Below are 23,241 nucleotides of genomic sequence, written 5' to 3'. Positions count from 1 at the left end.
TATGAGCTGCTAGCCTTATAAAGTTGCTGTACAATTACGATTGCAAATTTATTATATTTTTTGAGAAGTGCAGTCATTATTTATTTTCGACCTTACGGCGAACTCTCGGACTTTCATACTTTTTTGTAGGGCTTAGTAGGAGCTTTGGGTAAAGGACAGAGTACCATTGTGCACGGATTTCAGTTGACGTGCATGTGTTTACCTTTTCAGCTTCGTTATCCATATTTTAAAGACCATTCCCTATTTCCTATTCATATTCTGATATCTATATCAGTTAGGTCAGGATAAATACATCAAAAATTGATTTGTGTTATGCAGAAGTGAACATCATGTTGTCTCGAAAAACCTCATAAAAATGGATTAGAAATATCATATCAATGTTACTTTTATTTATAGTAGGCATCTATGAGCAAGTAATAAATGATACTTTAAATCAGCTTTCTTTAGTTGGTAATATTCTTGGTTTAATTTCGATGAGATATTTGTACACTTGCCAGCAATGACTGCCATATCTCAAACTTTTGTTTGTTTGTTTGTTTGTTTGTTTGTTTGTTTGTTTTGTTTTTATTGGAGCAGGCAACGCTTCATGCTTTTCTACGCATTTCTTCATGTTTGTCGTATTGAAGAAATTGGCGTTGTAACGATTTGTGTTTTGTTCAACTCATCACAGGACTATATCCTGCAAACCAACATTTAATGCAGTGGTTCGAAGACCGTAGCATATATTGTCTTTCATAAAAAGTGTCTTTCGGAAAGCTTGCACTACGGTTCTGGCAAACTTATTCATTCTTGTTGCCCCTTTACACTCCTATGATTGCATTCATCTTATTTGTGTTTGTTGTATGCCGTACCTAGCAATCATACTGCTCTCCTTCTCGGGAATTAACTTCAAGATTGGATAAGTGACGCGAATTAATAATAACTTTAACTTTGTTATTTTACAGTAATGTGTCGTACATGTGTTTTGACCGTACCGCAGACTACTGTACAGGGATATGTCGGACACTCTTCCCTACTGCGTTGTTCGTATTCAAACTGCAATGACGTAGAGTTGTATTGGTACAGTGGTAGTATTTGGAAGACGCTAATTTTGCAGAAGATCAACAACACTGTCACCAAATACAAAGAAGGCATTTGGCTGGAGGGACAGGCAGACCTGCGCATATCGTCCGTCACACTCAGCGATGAAGATACATACACATGTCAGATTAAATACTCGAACATCACAAAAAGTAAAGAAATATCATTGAATGTAGATGGTGAGTTCGCATGGACCTTCAACCTAACCGATATTTTTAATTGTTGACATATGTCTTTTATTTCTGACAAAGTCTAGAGTCTGTAAACTTTTAGATAACCTCTGCGTAAGGGCGGGGCGTATTATTAGCAAAACTTGAACTCAATAAACATACAAATCACTGTACTGCAGCGTCGATTTTGGGGAAATAAGAAACTGTTTAACCAACCACAAGTCTTAGTGTGCAGTGTAACTATGAATTCGTTATAATTTTAATAAGTAATTCAAAGCAATTCTCACTTCACTAGATAGTGCCACCTTGACAGAAAGATATGGTAATACAATTTACCCAAAGCCAATTAGCAAACGTTATTTTTAATGTGAATTGGGGGCATAATGGCTTGTTTAAAAAACGTCGGCTTTTAATTAGGTTTGTTACTGTAGTTATAGAAGTTGCTGTATTTCATATATATTTGATACAATATATCTTCAGTGGGGCAAACTTACCGAGCCCCAAAAAACTTTTATGAAGTAATGTGAAATGGACACATGATTCTATATCTTCGCCTTTTGGTTTTGTATGATTTATCTTCCCCAAATGTGTAGGGCGTATTATATATCAAATGATGATTTCAGTTGTTATTGCTCATTCTTCCAGTTGCGACTGTTCCGTCGATCACTAGCTTAAACATTAACAGATCGCCTGTCATCGAGAATGACTCTGTCAATCTGACCTGCACGGCAACCGGTGTACCGACCCCCTCGTACGGATGGAAGGTGAACGGGTCGACCATCGGACATCAAGGGAGATATTTAGATTTCCCGAGTATATCGCGAACAGACAGCGGGACATATCAATGCGTTGCCAGTAATATACAAGGAAATGAGACACAAGACAAATCTGTCGACGTCTATTGTAAGTATACCATCAGTCCCATTCAGTCACAAAATTATTTATGTAGTGAAAAGGAGTTCCGGTGATAAAATAACGTGCCAATTGAGTCGTCGGTTTAACTAACAGGAATTCACACTGTGTTGTAAACATTCCTTCGAAACAATTACACAAATATCACTGTAGCATTAATCTTCGTATCATTTACAATACAAAGTTGCTGCGCTGAAGGCCGGAGTGAAAATTTATGACTCTGCGTCTAAATTATTTAACAGAAGTAACATTCTCTCAGCCTATGCAGATCATGCCGTGATTGAGTAAACCGTATGGTTGGATAAATTATTGATACTCCCGAAAATTTCTTGTTTTTAGCTCACGTATTCACACTTTGGCTAATGTCAAAGCGATGTCTGTCTGTCTTTCTGTCCGTGTGTGTGTGTGTGTGTGTGTGTGTCTGTCTGTCTGTCTGTCTGTCTGTCTGTCTGTCTGTCTGTCTGTCTGTTTACACGATAACTCATAAACGCCTGAACAGATTCAAGTCAGATTTGGTACACAGGTACCACATGCTACTTGCAAGAACTGATTAGATTTTGGTTAGTGTGGCTTGCATTTTAATGAAGCTAAGCATATCATTTGTTTCTTACAATGGTTTCCCTGTGGAGACGGTAATGACAATGTAGACATGTATCAAGAAATACTGCACCAAATAACATGAAATTTTTCACAGATGACAATCTCAGAACGTTATAATGACTCCGTGAGTTTCATGTCAATTATCTGTTCATTTGCATATTTAATGAACTTTTGTTATTAGTGACATAACTCTGAAATTCCTGCACCAAACTTGATGATACGTGCAACAAATATTGATCTGATATATATCTAATTATACTAAGAAGCATTGGGCAGTGTCAAGTTAATAAATAGCTCATTTGCATAATTTATGATGTTCTATAATAAGTCATATAGCTCCGCGATAGCTGCACCAAATTTGATGAATTCTGCTGCAGATACTGATCTGACTGATATCTCACTGTGGTGTAAAGTACTTAGTAGTGTGAAGTTATTTAAGGGTTTATATGCATATTTAATGAACTTTGTAATTAGGTAGATAACTCTGAAATTACGACACCTAAGTCAGTGTAATCTGGTACAGATATTGATCAGATAAATATCTAATTGTATTTACAAGCATTTGGCAATGTCAACTTAACAAATACCTCATTTGCATATTTTATGAACTTATGAAATTAGTCATATAACTCCGTAATGACTGCACAAAATGTGATGAAATCTGCTGCAGATACTGATCCGACAGATATCTATGTGTGGTATAAGGCATTTAGATGTATGGAGTTAATTAAGGGCTCGTTTGCATATTTAACAAACTTTGTAATTAGTGATAGTACTGAAAAATTACAGCGTCACATTTGATGAAACTTGCTACAGATATTGATCTGATAAATATTGTACTGAGAAGCATTAGGCGTGTCAAGTTAATAATTTGCTCATTTACAAAATTCAATAAAGTTTGTAATTAGTGATTTAACTATGAGAGTACTGTGCGAAAGTTGATGAAACCTGCTAAATATAATGTTATAACAGATATCTGATTGTTCTTATTGCACGCCTCACACGAGTGTCGACTATATTGGTATGAATTGGGTTTATTGACAGGAATATTGAAAAACATAATACAATAAATCCTCGTCAGAGATAGTTACTCTGGGAGTAGAACGTATACACTTCTAGTCTTATCAGAATTATGACTTCTACTCCGCGACTTGTGCTCAACTGATCTGCTGTCAGAATGTCTGTCTTTGTTCTTGTGTTTGGTTAGTGGTTATCCTGAGGTATGCAAATGTTGCGTAACATCTCCTTGCTCGTTGTTTGTCAGTCAATTTATATGAGACAGGTCAAAGGTATAATTGTTTTACACAACTTCATAACAGTCAAAAAGTATGCAGTAATTCATGTCATACTCTATTATTTCATGCGTCCAGTAGTGTATGATAAATGTCAATACATGTCGAGTCATCAGCGGTCAATTTTAATGCTTGATAACTAAGTTTCAAATTTTGTCGAACTCAAAGTCATTTCTTCCATTCAGGGGTCACATTAGTAGGTCAAGATGTTCTGTTGAGTACTGTTGAGTCTGTTTCTGGATATCCAACATTCTGTGAAGCAAACTACTATTAATGAACCTGTTGTGAAACACGTGATCACCTTCAGTTCATATCTGGTTGTTTGCTTTTTTTGTTTTGTGTGAGTTGTGTTGCTGTATTTTTAACAATAACACTTACATTAAATTAGACTTGCCAAGTTCACCATGGCCGATGTGTGAGCTAACTACCTCTACTACAAAGGGATACATTCAAGAAGGAGACGACGTCAAAATTACCTGTAGGGAGAGTGGAGGCAACCCTAGTCCAGGCTTACAGTGGTTTAACGACAGTTTAAGCTTAACAGGGGTTTATTGTGGTCTTGCGGAATTTGGTTGGACTTTGACGTCACATGACAATGGAATCAAATACCGTTGTGATGGAAACCATCCAGCCGAATCACCCACGAGGCATTGTTACATAGATGTATTGGATGTAAAATGTACGTATTCTGTACCATTTTATATTTGTATTTATAATATTTTCTCTCCTTATCCTGTGACTATTATTTTCATAAAGACTACGGAAAAACACTGTTTTACTTTGATTCTAGATCATCCGGAGGATATAGCTTTTCAAACTTGCATTGCAATATGCTTGCTGGAGTATATCCATTGGCATAGGTTGCAGCCAGAGTCTATATTCTCACCTAAAAAGACCTGCTCTGCGTAACATTCATGATGTTACTCATATTTTGAACTCAAGCTTCAAAGCCAGTACGACATTGTGTTGTCAGGTCTACGGCTTAAGGTTTTTATTGTTTGATTTTATGCTGCTGTAGTTCAATGAACTCACAAATGAAGAATTTGCACAAGCAGCAACGGCAATAAAACAACTTAATATACCCTACTTTCTTTCTGGGCGTTTTTAAAACAAAAAAAATCTAAAGTTCCATGTGCTTTCGATGCGTTGCATTGTCGTTTTGCATGGAATTAATAACAGTACACTCGCGTGCTTCTGACCAGTTATTTTTAGGGTTTGCGTCTGAAGGCTAGGCTCCTGAACGCTAGTCCAAATGCAACTAAAGACATTGTTCAATTGTATTAAACGTTATGATATTATAATGATGTTATAACGGTACTCTAGGGTATATGATTGTGGATGTAAGACCTCTCGGGTGCAAATTATTTTGTTTGGTTGAAATTATCACCCACCCAAATATGTTAAATTTCACACCTGAGGTCTTGTATTTGCAACCAAATCCCCGAGCGCTCCGTTTATAACCTCTTATTATTAACTCAGTGAAGCGGCAGTACCAAGAGGAAAGACGACAAAACACTACCTTTACCAACGAGATCAATAAAAAATATGACAAAATACAAGAGCGACAACACACATATACATCTACAAAGACGACGACGGCAAAAAAACGATGGCAATTATCATAAATGTCGTCACCATCATTATATTATCTCGAAATAGATAGTCCAACTTTGCCAGTTTGTGACCACTCCGGACCATCACCCTACAGCGAGGGGGACACAGTTCAAATAAGATGTCAGTCAACTGACGGGAACCCTCTGGCAAATCTGAGCTGGTTTAATTCAAGTAATTCGAATCCCATGAAAGAAACAACGCCACCGTATCCTGGCTATGCTGTCAATCAATACAGCTGGACCGTGTCAAGGGCCGATAACCGGCTTAGCTTTGATTGTCAAGCGACGAATTTAGTCAGAACAACCCCTCTAAATTGTACAACGAGCGAGTTTCAAGTCAACTGTAAGTATGTAATACCATGACTGATTACAGAGTAAAGGATACATTGAACAGTGCAAATTGTGTCACATTTATTTTCTGAGCTTAGCCGTCATTGATTGGTGTCCAGTTTTTGCATATTTGGCGTTTGTGTCACTAAATGGAATTTCTTGGTCTTCACCTAATAAAAACCCAAATTAAATACATATAATTTTCAAACAATGATTAAGATTTTAATTAATCGAAACGATATATATATATATATATATATATATATATATATATATATATATATATATATATATATATATATATATATATATATATATATATATATATATATATATATATATATATATATATATATATATATATATATATATATATATATATATATATACTGAGAATCTAGGAACTTGTAGTTGTCACTCTACAGGCTGTTTCATGCGCTAAGCAATCATCAGGAGTGAAGGTTTGGCGGCAATTGAACTGTTTATATTGTGTTGCAGGTGGGCATGCATATTCAAATAAGCGGTTGTGGCCAATGGCAAGTCAGTTATTACAGAGGAGGAATTTGCTGCGGTGTCTGCATTTTGAGAGGAATTCAGCACGTTTGTTGAGGGTTGATTTGCTATCTGAATAAATTATATGGAGTTTTTCTGTTATGCAAAGGTTGCAGCGTTTGGTTTTATTTGAATAGGGGGGAGCTCTGTCGATGATTGACCATTTGATGTCGTAGTTTATGTTGTTGCCTTCGAGCTTCCATATGAATTTTGAGAGCTCTGTGCTATTTCTTTGCTTGGGAGTTTTGAAAGTGTACTTGTGATACGTGTATCTTTGTTTGAAGGTTGAGTCCGTGAGTCCAATGTAGTGTTTCTGATCGTTGCTTGTGGTGACAGTGGCTTTGTATATTACTGAAGAGGTGAGGCAGTTTCCTGAAAGTGGACAATCGTCTTTTTTGCGGCAGTTGCACCACTTCTCTTGCTCCCTGTCTTTATGTAGTATTTGGTTGTTGTGGGCTTTGATTATACTTCCCATGTTTCTGGAGCAACTGTAGCTTACTTTTACGTTGTTTTTATTGAAGAGCTTGTGTAGACGGTGGCCTTCTGGAAAGTGGGTCCTAATCAAGTTCAGGAATGTTCTGCCGATGTTGGTTTTCACTGCCTTGTTGAACGGGGGATTGTACCAAATGATTCGTCTGCTGCGTTTTCTTTTGTTTTCGTTGCTTGGTGACGGGGGCTCGTACTTCATTTTGTATGTGTATCCACTTTGTTTCAGCGCCTTTTCGAAGTCGGGGGCTGCTTTCTTGAATGTTGTTTCACAATCTGAGATGTTTGATATTCTGCTGTTGACTGAGATAGGTATTTGTTCCAGGATTGGCGGGGGGTGGTTGGATCGTCTATCGACGTAGAGAAGCTGGTTGTTTGGTTTGCTGTATGGTTGGTAAGAAGCATTTTCCAGATTGAATGTTACGTCAAGGAAGTTAGTGGTCTTGATATTTGCTTGGATAGTTATGCGGAGATCAAATGCGTGGAAAATGGAAGTGAGTTCCTTTTTCAGTTTTTCACATTGCCTTGCTGATTTACTGCTTGTGATGGCGAGCCCGTCGTCTCGGTAAAGACCGGTGTTTTCTTTGCCGAGTTTCTTGCTGAGGTGGGAGAGGATGTACAGTCCGACGAGCTCACATATCTCAGTTCCGTCAAAACTTCCCATGGTTATGTCAAACATGTCTTCTGAGTTTCTCTTGGTCCATACGGAATCATTGTTGAACAGTGCGGATTTTCTTGAGTGCATTATGATTTCTTCTTCTTCGTCGGAGATGTCGGTGTATTTCCGTGCGTGATGGATAGCTTCTGTTAGCAATTCTTTGTGATTGACGGGTAGAATTCTATAATGTCAAAGGCGATGAAACTTTTGCTTGCTTTCCGTTGAATTCGTTTGAACCAGTTTATGACATTTGACGTGTTTTTCCATTGATTTAGATTGGTTTTGGAGAGTACATCTTTGTTTATGCGGTCAAGAATTGTCTTGCTTATGGTGCCGATTTCTGTTTTGGATGGATTGATGAGTCTGCAGGTTGGCTTGTTTATGAAATTGTCCTTGTGGTCTTTTAGGGTGATGAAGGCTTCTTTCTTTGCTATTGTTTCGACCCTGTCTTCAATGTGTAGCTTTTCGGTGATGGATTTGGCCTCCTTTTTGATTTCGTAGATGCTATCATCGTTCACTTTTTTGTAAAAGCAACGTAAAAGTAAGCTACAGTTGCTCCAGAAACATGGGAAGTATAATCAAAGCCCACAACAACCAAATACTACATAAAAACAGGGAGCAAGAGAAGTGGTGCAACTGCCGCCAAAAAGACGATTGTCCACTTTCAGGAAACTGCCTCACCTCTTCAGTAATATACAAAGCCACTGTCACCACAAGCAACGATCAGAAACACTACATTTGACTCACGGACTCAACCTTCAAACAAAGATACACGTATCACAAGTACACTTTTAAAACTCCCAAGCAAAGAAATAGCACAGAGCTCTCAAAATTCATATGGAAAGCTCAAAGGCAACAACATAAATTAAAGCTGCAAGCAGCGTTGGCGGGGCCAAGCGGTTGCCATGGTTGAAAGTACTTGCATTGATGATACAATGTGCAAATTTGAGCTTCCATGTGTTTCATGTGTAGAGAAATCTTTAGACTAGTTGTTAACACATGTGAAAATACATTTATAAGCTCACGCATCTCAATTCCCATGTGAAATGATTGTGAAAATTATGCTTGACAGAGAGAGTGAACAAGCATTTTAAGTACAATTGATGTAGACCATCATAGCTCATTCTGGAAATTTACCATTTGTCCTATGTGTTGACAAATCCTTTGACTAGTTGTGATAAGTGAAAATTTCCTGTCAAAGATCATTTTTCTCATTTCCCATTTACATGATTTTGAAAAGTGTGTCATAGACAAACGGGAAATAGCATTACAATAAATTTCCACTGATTGTGTGGTCACTTGTCAGCCATACAGACTGATGTGATGACAAGAAAAATAAAAATTTGTCTGTCATCCTCGTGCCTGTCAATTCAGATCCGCCGCGTCAGCCTTTATTCTGCTCATGGGGAAATAATTTTTAAAAAATAAACACAAAAAACTCGGCGATAGTATATGTATAAAACAGAAGCTTAAAAAAATAATTGACACTTATATTCCATTCAGAACTGTACTCATATGTAACTCTTATATTGCGCTGTCAAAACTGTGCAAATGCTGCGCTTAAGTCAATCAAAGAACTGTTGTTATACACAAATAATTAAGCAACTCTGCTGTGCAATGTTGTCATGTTTAACTCCGTGTTGTTGATTGAAGAATAAAAAAAATTACAGTACCAAATTCCTGCCTCACCACATCATTTTATGTCTAGGCGAACCAGCATTTTAAGCCAAATTGATGTATACCATCCTAGCTCATTCTGTAAATTTACATGTGTCCTATGTGTTGATATATCCTTAACTAGTTGTCATACATGAAAATTTCGTGTCAAAGATCATTTTCCCCATTTCCCATTTACATGACTTTAAAAAGTGTGTGTCATAGACAGATGGGAAATAGTATTACAATAAAAGTCCATTAATTGTGTGGTCACTTGTCAGCCATACAGACTGATGTGATGACAAGAAAAATAAAGTTTTGTTTTTTCCTCTGCGTCCTATTTTCTGTTAATGAGGAAATACATGAAAAAAAACTGCAAAAAATACATCACGATAGTGCATGTATAAAACAGAACCGTACAAATAATTGACACTAACATTCAGATCAGAACTGTATACATATTTCACTCTTATATTACTCTGTGAAAACTGTGCAAATGCTGCACTTAGAGTCAAACCGCTAAAATGTTGCTGTACAAAAAATAATAAAGCAACACTGCTGCAGTACATTTGTCTCTGCGTGCATCATGATGTTGTCATTTTTTCCTGCGTTGTTGATTGAAGAATGAAAAAAGAAACCCGCGTCACCACATAATTTTTGAAATATGTCTAGAATAAGAAAGAAACGTTTTTTCTTGGCGTTGTACTAGTTGTTTTAATGACCTGTACACTATGAATTTCAAAATGTTGGGTAGAACAAAAAGGTGTTCTTCAAAACCTGAAAATTCCAAATATTAAAATGCAAAGTTACTGGCAATAACAAAGTATGGAGTTGTTACTCAGGAAACAAATGCTAAACATCGTGGTAAAAGTTGAAACTACAGTCTCTTTTATAAGATTACAAGTTTTGCAGTAAGAAGAGTGGGTAGCTGAACAAATCATAACAGCCTTGAGTACGAATCCTCCTTTTAAGTGTCCAATAATACTAGTCCTGAGGCAAAAGTTAGGCGTATGCGATGCAGCTATATTTAATAGTTACAAACCTGTAATCGCTATCAATGCTGTACTGCACATATCGCTATAGACAAAGGCACGAAACCTGCTTCTGCATACCAGTTTTCAAACGAATTAGATATCCATTCTCATAGCAGTTCAAAAGTAAAATACTCTTAGACTTGAGAAATGTGGGCATTATAGACTTTCGATAATTTGCTTTACGCTTGAATTTAGGGACTGGACATAAATTACAGGGGGGGGGGGTGGGCCGGTGTTTTTCGAAAAACCGCTGCGTAAAAAATAGTGACCCTTCAAAAGTTCATGCACAAAAATTAGTGACCCTCCCCCTTATCCGTGCATGAAAATAAGTGACCCTCCCTGTTACTCAATACCCCCCAAAAAAACCCGCAATGTGTTAAAGACCCCTTCTGACTTGCTATACTTTTTAAGTCGCCCTCCCGAAAGGAAGGCAAAATGTGGCCGATATAACGCGTTGTCCAAAAAATATCAAATCATATGTGTGTTATTCATGTAAATGTACTTTGCTTGAAGTGGCAGGTAAAAAGTGCATGCCTGTACAAAAAATGTAATTTTTAGATTTTATCGATAATGTTGATTCACTATACATGTAGTCGACTATAAGAAAACTACGAACGTGTATTTTCCAGTATAAAACTAGCTATATCTGTTCATATACAGATGTTTAATAACTGATATAGATATACTTGATTAGCATGGGTTGTTTACAAGTGCACATGTGAACAAGATATTTGATTTGGAATTTCTGTCAAAATGTTGATCCACTATACATGGGAGTCTATGACAAAACTATACATGGGAGTCTATGACAAAACTGTCAAAAAATTTTCAGAATTAAAAATTGCACTATGTGTGCATATATGGACCCTGAATAATTGACATAATTGTGCTTGATTAGAAGAGGGTGGTAAAATGTGCATCTGTGTACAATAACTTTGTTTTTGGAATTTCGCATAAAATGTTGATCCACTATACATGGGAGTCTATGACAAAACTGTAAAAAAAAATTTCAGAATTAAAAATATGCACTATTTGTGTATATATGACCTTGAATAATTGACATAATTGTGTTTGATTAGAAGAGGGTGGTAACACGTGCATCTGTGTACAATAACTTTGTTTTTGGAATTTCGCATGAAATGTGGATCCATTATACATTGTAGTCTATGAAGAAACTATGAATAATTTTTTTAAATACAAAACTTGGCAAATCTGTGTATTTATGTATGCTTGATTATTAATATTTATGTTCTTGATTAGACTAGAGTGGTTACAAGTCCATGTGTGTGCAAGAAATTTGATTTTGGAATTTCACCGAAATGTTGATTCACTATACATGGCAGTCTATGGTGAAACCCTATGAATAATTTTTTTCCAATACAAAAATAGGTAAATCTGTGCATTTATGTACACTCAATTATTGGTACTAATGTTCATGATTAGACTAGAGTGGTTTCAAGTCAATGGTTGTGCAAGAAATTTGATTTTGGCATATCACTTAAATGTCGATTTACTATACATGGCAGTCTATGATGAAACTATGAATAATTTTTTTCCAATACAAAAATAGAAAATCTGTGCATTTATGTACACTTGATTATTGGTATTAATGTTCATGATTAGACTAGAGTAGTTTCAAGTCAATGGGTGTGCAAGAATTTGATTTTGGAATTTCACTGAAATGTCCATTCACTATACATGGCAGTCTATGATGAAACTATGAATAATTTTTTTCCAATACAAAACTTGGTAAACCTGTGCATTTATGTACACCTAATTATTAGTATTAATATTCATGATTAGACTAGAGTGGTTTCAAGTCCATGGTTGTGCAAGAAATTTGATTTTGGAATTTCACCAAATGTTGATTCACTCATTGTAGGCTATGAGGAAACTACAAATAACTCATAGGTTATCTGATCCTAAATTGTTATTCAAAAGTTGTTCGACCTGAAGCTTCCAGTTGTTATTGATGACACTATGCACTATTCTGAACAGTTTGTATTCTGTCAATGTCCTCAAAAATTAAAAATGTACATACAGCGACATGAACGTTTGACACCGACCTATACCCAATGTATTGTCAATGGGAGAATGATGTCAAATAAGTAATCTCCCAAATTGTTATTGAAAGAGTCATTATAGGGGGACAGTTATGCACAATAGTGTTGAATAAGTAGAAATCATGACAACTTAAATCAATTTGGCTGCTTGGATCATCAATACATTGTTTATTATACTGAAATTTGCGCCCGAAGGGCGCGCCGAAAATGGTAATGGCAGAAAATGAAAGTGCCAGGAGGTATTTTTCTTTTTTCAGTATTCCATAACGTGCACATGCAATTTCAGCTTTGATGCATGAAAAAAGGTGACCCTCCCCCATAGGCTTGCACAAAATTTTATGACCCTTCAAAAATGCTTGCGCGAAAAATGGCGACCCACCCCCAAAAACACCGCCCACACCCCCCCCCCCTGTAATTTGTGTCCAGTCCCTTAGCATGGAGCTTTGGGTAGCTCTATGAATTTATCAAGCGATGCTCGGACATGGCAGCGCACAGCGCATCGATGACACTTGGGTCAGGTGTCATCATCAAAAACGTCAGTGCCTATTCACGGCCAGCTTGATATGAATCATGCCACGGATCGCGAAAATCACGGATCATATATCCAAATGTTCATGTCTAATACGTAAAGAGAACCCTAAAATATAAAACACATAATGATTTGATATGGAGACACATCATTTTGTTTCACTGACGGTCAAGTTAAATGCTCAAAATATCGCGAAAAGACTTGCACATTTGCACAATATGAATGCGGAAGTACGTCGACTGTACACTAAGTGTGACAGTTTTCGGGACAGGGTAGTAAATTTCGCCCAAGTCGTTTCGTAAATAACCAGCAATACGAAATCTTATTACCATACCTTTCAAAACTTTATTGTGGTTATCCTCAAACTCAGTTGACACGACGGGAGTGATATTTCGGGGTCAAAGTTGCCAAAGTTTTGACCCCATGTCGACGGCGTAGTAATCGGACTGCAATCCCAGAAATCGGACGTTGTGTTTGGAATGTGATTAGGAGCTAAGTATTGATAATTTGAAACTTCAAACCACCGATTTTTAATTTCGATGTGTTTAGAAAACTGTATATAAGAATATTTCATGATAATTAGTTATGTTTAATCCATGGACGACTCAACTATATTTCGACGTGTATAGCGCTTAGATATCGGACACGGGCTGTCTCTGTGTGTGTTGCTTTCGGCACCTTGTATCGTACGGTGTGGCTAACTTCGCTAAGTTTGTTCAGTGAGTATTACTTATAATTGTTTCCATTGCATATTTTGTTTGTATTAGAATCGCATAGGCATTATTTAATAAAAATAGCGAGTATATTTCATCGTATGGAATTATTTACCTGTCAAGTTTTTACGCGGTAAGTCACTTACTACGTTCACACGATTATGCTAAATATTTTCTGTCCGAAAACTTGTACACTTCTTACGTTCATTAAATGTACTTTTTTTCTCGAAACAACTGCGCAGTTTTCGTTAAAACTACATGCAATCGTAGCGAACAATGGAAAGAATATTTTCAACATCATTATTCTCCCCCACATTCAAAATTCAATGCTAAATCAGGACTTTAGTCAAAATTTCAGTTACTTTGACCTGACGGCAGTATGTTGACAGTATCACTGACGCGGTATCAGACGACAATTTGTGACCACCGCTCGTAGCGAACTCAATAGCTTCTACCAAAAAAACTATCGAAAACGGGACAACAATGTCACCTGACCTAATATGAGGTCACATGACCTTGAAAACGCTATGGATACGGAGCGAAGTGAGTGTAACTAACAGCATGTTACTAAATGTCCGAAAACTGAGGTCGTCCGAAAACTGTCACACTGAGTGTACTCTGCGGACGAGCGGAGCGCCTTCTCTGAAAATCTGTTACAATATCACGTCCACAATACACTGAAAATTCTTGCCAATTCACACAAGTTCCTAACGTCAGTAAAGATATTTTCTTGTTGGCAGCAATACACCACCAACATTTTCGCCGTTCAGGAGTGCCTTACTCGCTCTACGTTGAAAAAAAGCCGTATGCTTTTAAACATGCCGTTCCTAACTTTGCAAATTCCAGTCGACTTTCCTACTCTGATCCCCGGCTCTGATCATAATCTTTCTTTCCATTTCATAGCTTTACTTGCGCTTACAACCTGTGTTAGGGGTGGTTTCTCCCCAATATTGGTGGAGCTGCCTAAAGTCAAAAACGAAAGTTTGCCGTTTTTGCTTAGTTTCACCGTCACTACGATCCTTCAGTGTTGATGATGACACTCACAGGCGTGCTGTTTGCATGGCAGGGCTGTGTGTTACCGGCGTTATACGGCCTCCCACCACATCGTATAACGCCGGTAACACACAGCCCTGTCATGCAGAGCTAGGTATTTGTATAAGTGTAGTTTATGCTATGTTCTGACGTTCTACGGAAGAGAACGTCGGAACGTAGCATAAACTACACTTATGCAAACTACCAAGTAAACAGCACGCCTGTGACGACGTTGTACTGCACAGTGCACGGAGCAATCTGTAGGTACATTGTGCGAAGTTGTCCAACCCAAAACTTAGTAACATCTTAGTCAAATAGTCATGGTAAACATGGGTACTTTTGGTTTGTTAGCTATTTCGTAACAATTTTATTCATTACTGTATGTGTTACAAATACGATCTTCTGACGCATAAGGTCAGGGATGCACAGAGATAAAGTATTACTTCTCAAGTTGAATGCAGGACAGCGCGTGGACAGACAAAGTGATGACGTAATTTTTGCCGAAATCTTCTCGGCAAACGCTACTTTTTTCTCGCATTTGCGATTTTGCGAGCAGGCAGCGGAAACACTGCCTGCGTCATTGCGAACAAAGGAAGGCCACAACGCACCTTATTTTCCAGCAGGCGATTTATGTTTGTTTTTCAGATTTCGTCCATTGAAAATCCTACCAGCACGCGAACGGCAAACAAAGAATTTATTGTATGGCACCTAATGTAGAGTGTTTGGATAACATACACAAGAACGTTCTAAATTACTCATGGAGTTGATCGTTGAAACTGAATAGTGACAGTAGTGGTACTTGGAGCAAAAGTTTCTAGCATTGTTGTTTCGGAACGTTGGTGTCACTCAAGTCCACATGCTTAAATATTCAAACCTTGGAATTGAGGAAGTGCTATTTACTGAGTGTTCCCACTGTAATAAGCTGCGCAAACAAACATTCTGAACAGCTACACTAACAACTGATATGGTCGCACCTAATTAGACCTAGAACAATGGCAAGAGCGTCCAGCTCTGATTAACCATTTTACCTGCAGGCTGTGAGTGACGATTTTTCAAATCGCAGGCATTGAGTCGATAGCCTGTTATTTCAGCAACAGTGACGCAATACATTTTTCTACAAGTATTTTACTTCTCACTTTCCGATTTCAAAATGTTTATGACAAACAGCCTATAATGTTTATCATACCCTTACTTTATATATATTGACATTTTAGTTTCAATTAGATCTCAACGTCACCACGAACTTCATTACACAAGGTGTTGTTTTAATCGATGTGTATCAGCAATTTTGATGTGGTCTTGTTTACATTTTTAATCAGCTACATGCTCTCAGTTACACAACACACCAGGGCCACTCCATGCATGTCAGATAGAGAAACATAAAAAAATCACCACACCTTGCAATGTCATATATCTTACTTTTTTATTCGTGATGAACAAGTGAGCGTGCATTCAGACACCTACATACAAAATTACCCGAATAGCTTCATTTATGATCCTTGACACTCACAAAACAGCTGTGTGTAGACCCCAGTAATTGTGGCAGGACCTTGTCCCGCTCAATCACAGCAGTCGGCCACCCTAAAGTTAGTGGCACGCTCTTCTAAGTACTTCCGTGGCAGTATACTTGACAACGTCATCCTGGCGTACAAAACCTGGGCGCTGAAGTTACTATACACAATGGGCCGAGATTAGGGTTCGTGCGACTGCTAGTTGAATTTGACAGCGGGCATTGCAGTCTGTTGTTCCGTCTTTGACTCTCAAGTGTACAATATAACCATGTATGATAACATACATCACTGATCGATCTTCTGACTGACGAGGTTTTAAACTGCTGCCTTATGAACATTGGGGCGACTTAACCGATCCAAATACCTTTCGCAAACTTGAAAGTGCTCGTACTAAGAAAGATATGAAGTAACATTTCAGTTAAATCTGTGTGTTGGTTTTTGAGAAGAAAATTTTTAAGGATTAAATTGCGATTTTCGCTATATCCACTACAGCGAACAAACCTCCTGACTGACCCAAACGCCTTTCGGAAATTAGAAAGAACTACCACTAGGGATTATGAGTGTAAAATTTTAGTTCAATCTGTGTATTGGTTCTGGAGGAAAATATTTTAAAAGATTAAATTACGAGTTTTGCAAAATCAAATATGGCGGCAAAACCATGTGACCTATCCGAATGCCTTTCACAAACCTGAAAGAGATATTACAATAGATGATACATGTAAAATTTCAGTCTACTCGGTGTGTTGGTTCTAGAGAAGAAGATTTTAAAGATGAAATTACGATTTTCGCAAAATCCAATATGGCGGCCAAACCACGTGACCGATCAAAACTCCTTTCAAAAACTTGAAAGAGATCACTGTAAGCATGACATGAGTAAAATTCCAGCTTAATCAGTGTTTTGGTTCTGGAGAAGAAGATTTTTAAAGATTAAATTACGATTTTTTGCACAATCCAATATGGCGGCCAAACCACGTGACCAATCAAAATGCTTTCGCAAACTTGAAAGAGATCACACTGTAGATGACATTTATTAAATTTTAGTTCAATTGGTGAATTTGTTCTGGAGAAGAAGATTTTTAAAGATTAAATTGTGATTTCAAAAAATCCAATATGGCGGCCAAACCACGTGACCGATCGAAATGTCTTTTGCAAACTTAAAAGAGATCACTGTAAGGATGACATGAGTAAAATTTGGGCTTAATCGATGTTTCGGTTCTGGAGAAGAAGATTTTTAAAGATTAAATGACTATTTTAGAAAATCCAATATGGTGGCCAAGGTCAGGTGACCGCATGCGATTTTATTTGCAAATTCTAGAGACCTTAGGTCATGCTTACTATACAAAAAATTTCAAATCGACTAGACCCCTAGGTCTTCTGGAGAAGCCATTTTTAGGTTTTTGGAAAATCCAATATGGCCACCAGGTCACGTGACCAATCAAAATTTCAAGGGTCAGGTGCACGAGTACTAATTGATACCTACTAGCCCTGCAAATTTGAGAAGTTTTCGTTCAGCCGTTTTAGAGATCTAGGTCGACAAAGAATCGGCAGAAGAAGAAGAAAAAGAGGAATATAGCTGCAAGCAGCAATGCCGGGGCCAAAGCAATCTTAAGTGGGAAAAAGAAGGCAAATGTAATCAGAGAGGGCAAAGGTCATTACCGTTACATGTCTTTTTTCCAACTAAACTTTCTTTCCTTATGTTACATCTGTCAACAAAAAATCAGAAGTAGGTTTATTGCTAGCTCAAAATTAGAAATGTGCACAATTATGAGGTACTGCATGTGGCATCATAAGGTCTAAGATCGTACCAAATATGAAGGGTATAGGACTCTTGGTTACTGAGTTATGGACAAATATGTATATTTATGGAAAAAAGGTCATCGAAATTAGATATGTGCATATTTAATGAGGTACAGCATATCTTACCATAAGTATCCCATCTCACCAAATATGAAGGATGTAGTCCTTGTGGTTACTGAGTTATGGACAGGTATGTATATTTGAGGTCAAAGGTCATCGAGGTCATGTGACATTTTGTCAAAAAATTGTATCCCATAGTTATCCCTATATACCAAAAATCAGACCTCTAGCTCTGATGGCTTGCCCAAAATTAGATATGTGCATATTTAATGAGGCTTGACCTATGGTACCATAAGGTCTCCCATCTTACCAAATATGAAGGGTGTAGTCCTTGTGGTTACTGAGTTATGGACAGATATGTATATTTGAGGTCAAAGGTCATCGAGGTCATGTGACATTTTGTCAAAAAAATTGTATCCCATAGTTATCCCTATATACCAAAAATCAGACCTCTAGCTCTGTTGGCTTGCCCAAAATTAGATATGTGCATATTTAATGAGGCATGACCTATGGTACCATAAGGTCTCCCATCATACCAAATATGAATGGTGTAGCCCTCTTGGTTACTGAGTTATGGACAGATATGTATATTTGAGGTCAAAGGTCATCGAGGTCACGTGACATTTTGTCAAAAAAATTGTATCCCATAGTTATCCCTATATACCAAAAATCAGACCTCTTGCTCTGTTGGCTTGCCCAAAATTAGATATGTGCATATTTAATGAGGCATGACCTATGGTACCATAAGGTGTCCCATCATACCAAATATGAAGGGTGTAGCCCTTGTGGTGACTGAGTTATGGACAGAAATGTGTAATTGAGGTCAAAGGTCATCGAGGTCACATGACATTTTGTCAAAAAAATTGTATCCCATAGTTATCCTTATATACCGAAAATCAGACCTCAAGCTCTGTTGGCTTGCCCAAAATTAGATATGTGCATATTTAATGAGGCATGACCTATGGTACCATAAGGTCTCCCATCATACCAAATATGAAGGGTGTAGCCCTTGTGGTTACTGAGTTATGGACATATATGTATATTTGGGGTCAAGGGTCATCAAGGTCATGTGACATTTTGTGAAAAAAATTGTTTTCAATGGTTATCACTATATACCAAAAATCAGACCTCCAGCTCTATTGGCTTGCCCAGAATTAGATATGTGCATAATCAATGAGGTATAGGATGAGCTGGTCATGTGACATTTTGTTAAAAAACCGTAACACTGATACATGTCCTTGTGTACCAAAAATCAGAACTCTAGCTCTAGTTTGAAGGCTGGAATTACATATGTGCATAATCAATGTGGTAGAGAAACATGCCAGGGTCATAGGTCAAGTTCATCCTCAAAATATTGATTTGCAGTTTGATCCCCTGTAGGTCATTGTTCAGTAGTCACTAGCCCCCGGCCCCCACGACTCTCACATAGGCCAGAATAAGCCATTGGTATAGCTTAGCTGCAGAGGTATAGGGGAGGTCAAAGGTCATTGAAAAATCAGAAAAATAATACTTTAAAAATCTTCTTCTCATAAACGGCAAGGTGAAAATTCCTGAAATTTGGTATGTAGCATCTAGGTAGTATGGTCTAAAAAGTTTCTTAACAGATTTCGATTTGTCAATTTTTATGCAAATTAGGTGAAATTAAAATTTTTATAATTAATAACAGCCAGGTCATGTATCCAATCAAAATATGAAGGGTCAGGTGCACCAGTACTCAGTATGCTTAATATGCCCTGCAAATTTGAAAAGGCTGCGCGCAACGGTTTTGGAGATCTAGCTTTGCAAAGAATTGTCGGAAGAAGAGGAAAAAGAAGAAGAAGAAGTGATCCAGAGTAAATACAATAGGGGACAAGCCCCATAGGGCTTTGTCCCCTAAAGAAGTGATCCAGAGTAAATACAATAGGGGACAAGCCCCATAGGGCTTTGTCCCCTAAAGAAGAGGAAGTAGTAGAACTTGAGCAATAACAATAGGGTCCCAGCCGGTCGGCTTGGGCCCCTAACTACGACATCAAATGGTCAATCATCGACAGAGCTCCCCCCTATTCAAATAAAACCAAACGCTGCAACCTTTGCATAACAGAAAAACTCCATATAATTTATTCAGATAGCAAATCAACCCTCAACAAACGTGCTGAATTCCTCTCAAAATGCAGACACCGCAGCAAATTCCTCCTCTGTAATAAGTGACTTGCCATTGGCCACAACCGCTTATTTGAATATGTATGCCCACCTGCAACACAATATAAACAGTTCAATTGCCGCCAAACCTTCACTCCTGATGATTGCTTAGCGCATGAAACAGCCTGTAGAGTGACAACTACAAGTTCCTAGATTCTCAGTATTACCGCCCTGCAGAAATGCATTGAGCACTATACTTTGCCTGCATTGACAAGCAAACCATTTTCGTATATATATATATAATATATATATATATATATATATATATATATATATATATATATATATATATATATATATATATATATCATTCTTACAGTCACTTCAAACCAGGCGGACCTCGAAGGTATACCTCCCCTTTAAGCATCAGGGACAATTTAACTCTTACGTGCACTTCCGGTAGCAGCAATCCACAGTCACAAATCATATGGTATCGCGATGATGACGTCATTGGAGATAGTGGTTCTGAAACGATAGGTAAAGAAGTTACCGAAGATGGCGAGTTCTACGGAAACGTCACAACACAAAATCTGACAGTGGATGTACAAGCTAAACACAATGGCGTTCGCTATCACTGTGGGACAAGGAATCATATGCTATCTGGCAATTGGCGAACTTCAGCGAATTCAACATCTGTGACAATAGAGGTTTATTGTGAGTTGTCCATCTTCTTATTCAGTTACCACTGTCTTTTCAAGAAATGAGTAGATAAAGCAACAAAATAAAGGTGGATTAGTAGTGAAGTATATCGAAAATACCATGAATTCTTGATGATTATACAGCATTGTTTTTCTTTTACATAAAGACAGGCATAATTAGATCATATTTAATTACCAATTCATGTATATTCATGTATATGAGTATTTTCTGAAGTTAAACATAGAGTTCACAAAGTTTCCTGTCTATAAGAAGTCGCCTTACAGAATTGTTACAAACCCAATTTCATGGTCACTCATATCGCCTTTGACCTTCACAATATAAGACTTTTTCACCTATTTTATTCAGAATCGTTTCAAAATTGCTTTAATCGAAAATTGCGAAATCAGTTAGTAGCATTAATCATATTCCTTAGATTACAAGGCACTTGTGGTTGTAATAGTGAGTATGTAATTATGTATATAAAATAAACACACTTACTTTTTTCAAAATACTAAAGCTTGTATTTTCAATCCTCTAACAGTCCCACCAAACCAACCAGAGCACTGCGCGACAAGCGTGACAGGAATAATAGATTATGTTGTTGAGGGTGAAAGTATTGAACTTGGATGTAAATCGTGCAGTGCAAACCCTGCTGCCGACGTTGTCTGGTACAGAGATGGTGTTCTACTGACACCCGATGAGGTCGAGTTTACCGATGGCATATACAATGGCCAGAGAACCATGGGTCATCTAGAAAAGGAAATCAGTTTTAGTGACCATGGTGCTGAGTATAGCTGTGAAGCATCGAGTCCAGAGCGTTTCCCGAACCACATTTACCAATCACAAAAAGTAACACTGAATGTCCACTGTAAGTGCATTCTTTTTAACTCGAATTATTCCGTTTAGCAACGGCATGTTCGTCTCACCAAATCATTTTGGAAATTTACGTAACATAATGATTTGTCTTGTAGAATATATTTTCATGTTTTAGTTAAGTTTTTATCAGCCCTACCTTCAGTATTTCGTACGGAAATGCGCTGAAAGACCAAAACAGACATATCGCATGTGCATTATGTAAATATGGATTTCTCGCAGATGCTCACAAGGAAACGATCATCAAATTTGATTTTTTCTAGCGCATAACTATTACATTAAAACGTTATGAAATACTTGTACTGCTTTTGTTATATCCTTTTAATAGCTGTTTTGTTTTAGTGTATCAGATTTTGTACTTGTCTTATGCGTTCTCTAGTAAACATGAAAATTGCGCAACAGTTGCATTTTGATTGGCACAGTAATATAAAGGTCTTCCGGGATAGGAAAACATACTGCTAAGTATCAAACGAATAATTTTCATAGGATCAAATAGTTTGATTTTATCTCCACAGACACGCCCAGGATAATAAACGATTATGACACCAATTCAACCAGAATCAATGCAGGGGACAGAGTTATCCTATGGTGTAACATCAGCAGTAATCCACGGGCAAATATCACCTGGTTGGACCAGAATGGTAAAATAATCACCAACCTTACTGCAAATCGCGTGGTTTACGAAGACTGGCACTATACTCAGTTGCTGAGTAGCCTACGAATCAGCGATGCAAATAGTGACGTCACTGGTTTCTATACATGTCAGGCCAATAATTCGGTCGGCGGCGCAGAGTTTACAGTATATGTCGAAGTAATTTTTGGTGAGCATAACTATTATTACAGTTTTTAAAATTTGTTTATTGTAGTACGCCCCTTGAAATTAAAATATTTAATCTCTCCGTAAGAAAAAACATTAAATATTTCCCATTCTAAATCAAATGAATATTAATCCGGAAGTCAAGGGCAATATCTGTTAGGGAGAAACAAATTACCCTGATTTTCTCAACATTTAAACCTTAACATAGCCTCAATCCCTGAGCTTTAAAATAAGTCTGTACAATTGATAACCAATTTTTAAAACGTGCAGTTAACGTTGAGAGTCCCCGAGGCGCATTCTACCCTATTAAGGAAACGCTCAGAAATCTGCTATTCGTCAAATATGCATGCTGAATAAGCATGTTAAATACGGTATTAGGAAGGAATAGATATTTTTTTTGGTTTTGTGATAGTATATGTTTCTTTTAATTTTTCAGAAAGCAACACAATCCCCCTTTTGATCTCTCTTTCCGTGACCCTAGTTGCTATTCTGCTGGTTGTGGTAATTGTTGTATTTTGCAAAAAACGTCGAGGTAAACAGAAAAGTACAGGTAAGTGTGTGGCATGTTTAATTTTGTTTGGTTGTTTCGTGTGTGTGTGTGTGTGTGTGTGTGTGTGTGTGTTTTAACTTAACATGCAAAGCCGTA

At 37.4% G+C, this 23,241-nt stretch overlaps 1 long non-coding RNA gene across 1 annotated transcript; it reads left to right on the top strand.

Moving 5' to 3' along the window:
• The first annotated feature begins 1,933 nt into the window (after positions 1-1,933).
• On the top strand, positions 1,934-20,914 carry LOC139125625 (uncharacterized). The gene is made up of 3 exons (XR_011550307.1): positions 1,934-2,153; positions 5,714-6,010; positions 20,586-20,914. It is a non-coding gene; the product is annotated as an uncharacterized lncRNA (long non-coding RNA).
• The last annotated feature ends 2,327 nt before the right edge of the window (positions 20,915-23,241 follow it).

Source organism: Ptychodera flava (assembly GCF_041260155.1).
Source record: "Ptychodera flava strain L36383 chromosome 3 unlocalized genomic scaffold, AS_Pfla_20210202 Scaffold_25__1_contigs__length_14229661_pilon, whole genome shotgun sequence".
NCBI lineage: Eukaryota > Metazoa > Hemichordata > Enteropneusta > Ptychoderidae > Ptychodera > Ptychodera flava.
Note: the sequence above shows the minus strand (reverse complement) of the source record. Positions and strands in the feature narration are given on the sequence as shown.